Below are 6,000 nucleotides of genomic sequence, written 5' to 3'. Positions count from 1 at the left end.
CTTGCCAGGCAGGTGCTTAGACCTTTGAGCTATATCCCTGGTCCCTAAATCTTGTTTTTGTTTTTTGTTTTTTCTGTACTGACATTAAACCTATCCTAGGTAAGTATACTACTGAACTATATTCTCAGTCCTCCTCCTCTCTCTTTTTTTGGCAGGCTTTTCCTATGGTTTTAGGCTGGTCTTCTGGTCTTGAATTTGTGACCTTTGGCCCCATACTGCAGGGATCACGGGCATGGACCCCCATACCCGCCTTGCAACCCTTTTTATTTATTTATTTAGAGTCAGGTTCTCACTTCATTGCCTAGGCTGACTGCAAACCTGGGAGCCTCCTGCCGCGGCCTGTTAGCTGGGATTACAGCATATACTGCGGTGTCAGATGGATTTCCTTTGTCCGTTGGTTAGCCCTTCCAGTAGCTTATGTATTTACCTGGGCTTTTGAAAGATTACTTCTACTGATTTTGATTTTTTCAAAGATTACTTCTACCAATTTGTGCCAGGTTATTATTATATTACTGTTTTCTGATGATGAGGATCCAACTCAAAACCTCATAGTTCATTTTATTTATTTTGTGGTTGACTCAGCCAGCCCTGGGGGCAGGGCTGGTGCAGTAAGTGGTGTCAGGGATCGAACTGTGGTCCCTGCACTTGCCTAAGCAGGCGCTTTAAACTGCTAAGCTAAATCTCCCTGACACAGTTCATTTATTTTTATTTTAAAAAGAATAGTTAGGGCTAGGGCTGGCCAGATAGGTCAGCAGATTAAAGCACCTGCTTAGGCAGACACAGGGACTGGGGTTCGATCCCTGGCTTGCCATGCTGGCCCTGCCCCTGGGGCAAGCTGAGATAGTGATTGAAACTGGGCATGGTGGTGCCCACCTGTAATCCCAGAGCTTGGGAGGCTGAAAACAGGAGAATCACTATGAGTCTAATCTGTGAGTGAGATCCTCTAGACCCTGTACTAAAAATACAAAAAATAAATAAATCAAAAGAATAGTTGGGGCTGGGGAGATAGCTTAGTGGATTAAGCACCCACCTAACAAGCACAAGGTCCTCAGCTTGATCACCAGTACTAAAAATTAATAAATCAGTAAGTCAATAAGAATAGCTCAGAATAACTTTGGCCACAGGCCTCAAGAGAGTGGGGCATTTTCCTTGACCTTAAGTTTTCAGTCATCTGATTGAGAGCTTCAGACTTCTGTTTAGGAGTTGTTCAGACACTTCTTGAATACTTGCTGTATGAGAGACACGATGTTTGGCACTTAGGAACAATGGCAGGTAAAAGCAGACCAAGCCCACTTTTATAGGACTTAGTGAGAAAAGAGTGGCACTAAACAACTATTAGCCATGGTGAATGACTGTTGTAAAGTGAGAAAACATGGTCCTATGAATGTGCACTGCAACAACCTACCCTAAACTTAGGGAAGGAGGTATGCTCACAGCCTTCTCCAAGGAAAGAATTCCTAAGTTCAGATTTGAGATCGGGTAACTGTTAATTGGGCAGTGTCTCAAGTCTTGTTCTCACATACTCTTCCTGATACACTCTATCTACAGTGTGTGCTGTTCTTTCTACAGGTCCCCAGATGGCACCAGTTCTTGCTGTACTGCTATACTGCAAGACTTTCCCCTTTCTTCCCTCCTCTGCGTGGTTTGCAGCTAGATAAACTAAGCAAGCTGCAGATCTTGAGGTAAACTACGTGCTGCTAAACCACGATACCTGCTGGGCTGGGTGTATTACATATGATTCTGCTTTGGATATTTCAACTTAGAATAGACTTGTTGGACATAATAACTTTGTTAACTCAAGGAGCATTTTCAACTTATAATGCTCTAAGCTTATAATGGGTTTATTGAGACATAACCCCATTTTAAGTCAAGGAGCATCTGGAGTTAGGGCAGGAACTTTGAAAGTTGGATTAAAGGATCAAAATGTTAGGGCTGCGCCATGTCTCAGCGGTAGAGCGCCTGCTAGTATGGATGCACAAGGCTCTCCAGTAGAGCCCTAGCACCCAAGAAGAAAAGAATGAGGAAGAATAAAAATATCTAATGTATCCTTTTGTGAACTGTATTGGTTATTTCCTTTCAAGATTGTAGAGTACTGTTATTTTGTAAGATTACACACGCCACAATTGGTAACCCATCAGTCAAGAAGCACTGTGGAGGACCACCTGAGCAGCTCTCCTTGAAAGAAGAGCGATGGTCTCCATTTTGGCCGAGCCTGACCCTATTTCCTTGTATTGATAAGTACAGAGCTGGCTAGGACTTCTCTTTATACTTTCAGTTAGCCTTAAGCAATGTATATTGGTCTAGCCGAGGTTCTGGTGGTAATTTTTGAAGACGGCATGCGTGTTCCCCTGATAACCCACACCTGCTGATCTCCAGTATGAGCCGTGTTAAGACAAGATGAAGAGCCAGTGCTCCACGTTGTCAGCTGGGATCAAGCCTCGAGATAGAGGCTATGACTTCCTGGGGCTTGAAAGATTACACATCAGAGCCAAAGCACCAGACCCCCAAAACATTAGATACTATCTCAACAGCAAAATGCAAATTACTTTTTCTGCATAGCCTCTCTGCATATGGTAGAGGTAAATGCAGGCCACCTACCTAGCCCAGCTTGCAGTACTCACCTACTTCCCACAATTCTCTTCCTCAAGCTACTCCCCCTTCTTGGCTGAATAAAACCCAGGTACAGGTCCTGTGTCAGTCTCTTTGTTCTGGAAAGCCATCTTCATGGCTGGACTTGGGGCCCCTTGTTTTAGTTTTAGTATCTTTACTTTCACTGTGGGTTGCACTGGGAGTGGTAGATTGGAATTAACTTGGTGGGACTCCAATAACATATCTCTGGGATTACAAATTGACTTCTTGGACTGAGACGAGAGCCTGAAGGGGTCTCCTACGAAGCACTGTAGTTAAAATATGAACTCTTGGGGGCCGGGGAGAGGACTCAGTAGAATAAACGCTTGCCTGGCAAGTGCAAGGGTCAATCCCTGGTTCCAGGAAAAAAAAAAAAGAATTCTAAAATTTGAGTTAAAAGATAAAGGTATCAGGGCTGGGCATGTAGCTCAGGAGTACGGCATCTGCTTAGTATGCACAAGGCTAGGCTAGCATGCCAGTACCACAAAAAGAAAAAGGATAAAAATATCTATAGTATATTCTTTTGTTGAATATATCAGTAGTTCTTTCCTTTTAAGGTTAACAAGTAAGAGCTGGGGAGATAGGTCAGCAATCTAAGGACCAGCCTGGCAAGTGCGAGGACCCAGGTTCAATCCCCAGTACCACATGCTCTGCTGCTGGGCTAGCCAGTGAAACCAGGTGTGGTGGTGCCCACCTGTAACCCCAGCACCGGAGAGGCTGAGATAGGAGGATCACTATGAGTCTGAGTAAGACCCTGTACCAAATAAATAAAAGATTATTTAAAAATTAAAAAAAATATATTACCAAGTAACATTCTTTTGTACTTGCTTAGACATTCTCTTAATGGTGCATATTTAGGCTAGGTCGCTTCCACGTGGGGACTGTTAGATATGAAGCTGTTAGGCACTGTTCACATGCATGCACACCCCCCCCCCCATGCCTGAGTACATATGTGGTGCTGGGGATTAAACTCAGGGCTTCACATATGGTAAACTGTCATAATCTAGGGTTTTGCAAGGTGAACAATACAATAGGACACAATTTTATAAGATTATTTTATAATGAGTCACCCAAAGAATCATATACAAAGAGTACAGGACAACTGTCCATACACTAAAGACCAAAGACTCCAGCTGAGGGCCTGGATGGATCCTAATATCCTGCAGGAGTTCAGATGAAGACCTTGAGCTTGTAACAATGCCTCCCACAAGTCCAGCTGGAGACCTGCAGCCCATGATAGTGTCTCATGCAGGCCCACTCCACAGATCTGCAGTACGAAGGCCTGAAGCTCAGCGGTGGAAGCTAGTAAGTCTGTGCCAGTGAGGTGAAGGATCTGTGCCAGCAGGCTGCGGGATCTGAGCAGAAGCTAGGAGGCAACACTTAAGGCAAGCACCAGAGCTCCCCTGAGAAGTACCACAACCATCCTCAGCCACAGTGAGGGCTGAAGCTCCTTTGATGACGAGGAAAGCTGAGTTCCCATCAGGAAAGCCAAAGTCACAAGCTTCAGGAGGCTGAGCAGTGCAACATCTTCCCCTCTGGAGCCAGGAAGGGATGGATGCTCAAGGTAAGGACCAAAGCGCCCCCAAGATGAACCACAGCCATTCTCAACAAAGTCCCAAGCTTTTTTTTTTTTTTTTAAATGTACTTAGTACAGTGTCTACAGGGTCTCACTACAAAGATTAGACTTGTTGTGAACCTCCTTTTTTCAGCCTCCCAAGCGCTGGGATTATAGGCACATGCCACCATGCCCAGTCTCAATTGTTGTCTCAGCGCATCCCTGGGGCAGGGCCCGCACAGCACGCCAGGGATCCAACCCCGGTCCCCTAACACTTGCCTAAGCACTTTAGTCCACTGAGCTATCTGGCTGGCCCAACTTCTTTGTTTCAAAAACATAACAAATGGGTTTCATATTGGTTTAGAAGGTGCATACTTTTTTTCTTTTTTTGGCAGAACCAGGGATTGCGTTATTTTATAGGAATAGTTTCTCCTCACTTTTTGAGTACATGGTAGCTTGTTAGATATTGGTCAACTGTCAACACAACTCATAGAACTGTTATAATCATTGACCACTATTGGAATGAAAATTTGTTTTGAATTATTTATTTCATACAGGGTCTTGCTATGCAGCTTGGAGTCACAGTTAACCTTTCTCAGCCTCCCAGGGCTGTTATTACAGGTGTGCACCACCATGCCCAGACTCAGTGGCTGGTTCAGCTTGCCCTGGGGCAGGCCTGTAAGGCATGTGGTGCTAAGACTTGAACCCTGTCCCTGTGCTTGCCAATCCTTTGGGGTAAACTGTTAAGCGGTTAAGGGGCTAGGGACTGAACTGAAGGTCTTTACACTGGCTTACACCCCGAGCCCCATTTTGAGATGGGCTCACCAAGTCACTCAGGTTGGACCCAAACTTGTGATCCACTTGCCTTAGCCCCCCGAGTGCTGGGTTACTTCAGCCATTCTAATGGAGATGCAATGGTAACCCACTGCGTTTCCCCAATAGCATTAATCAACAGAGTTCCGTGAACTTATTGGATATATACATATATTAGCCTATATATAATGTTTTTAAAAACATTAAAGCTTTAGCAATTTTATTATTTTTGCAAGGGTCATCCTGGAGCTGGCACCTAAGGCTAGGCAAATGCTGCGCCTCTTAGCTAATTCCCATCCTTCTCTGAGCCATGGTCTTGCTATATTCAGGCCAGCCTTGAACCTGCAGTCTTTCTGCCTCAGCTTCCCATGCGGCTGGGATCAAAGGCCACCATGCCCTGCTCACTTTCGGCATTCATATTTGGATCTACAATCCACCACTAATTACATAGTGTGCTTGGCAGAAGGGGAGGGTCAAAGTTTTTTTTTTGCACATAGATATCCATTTTTTCCATTGGTTCACTGGACTACTCAAATCTCTAAAAAAATTTATGGTTGTAATGCAGTGTTGTCTTCCAACAAATACTGTGAAATTCATACTGCTTTTAAGTGAAATTCTGTATCATCTATAATTTATAATACTATATTGTACTCTAAAGATTTTAAAAAAAATTTTAAATGTAAGGGGCCGGGGAGATGGCTCAGTGGAATAAGCGCTTCCCTGACAAACGCAAGGGCCTGAGTTCAATCCCCGGTTCCGCAAAAAAAAAAAAAAAAAAAAAAAAAAAATTAAATGTAACAACTAATGCATTAAATGCTGTTTCCTTCATTAGTTAGCATCTTGGGATATTTGCTTCATCTATGTAGACTCTGATTCTAAAGCTATGATGTCATTTCAAAGAAAAGTACAGATAGCGTTTAGCAAGCTGTTTCAGCAAGCTGCTCAATACTTCCCTACACAGCCACAGCGCTGTCGCCACTTGGAATCTGTATTACTTCAGCAGT

This window comes from Octodon degus, unplaced genomic scaffold, assembly GCF_000260255.1.
Source record: "Octodon degus isolate 3935 unplaced genomic scaffold, OctDeg1.0 scaffold00047, whole genome shotgun sequence".
NCBI classification, from domain to species: Eukaryota; Metazoa; Chordata; class Mammalia; order Rodentia; family Octodontidae; genus Octodon; species Octodon degus.
Note: the sequence above shows the minus strand (reverse complement) of the source record.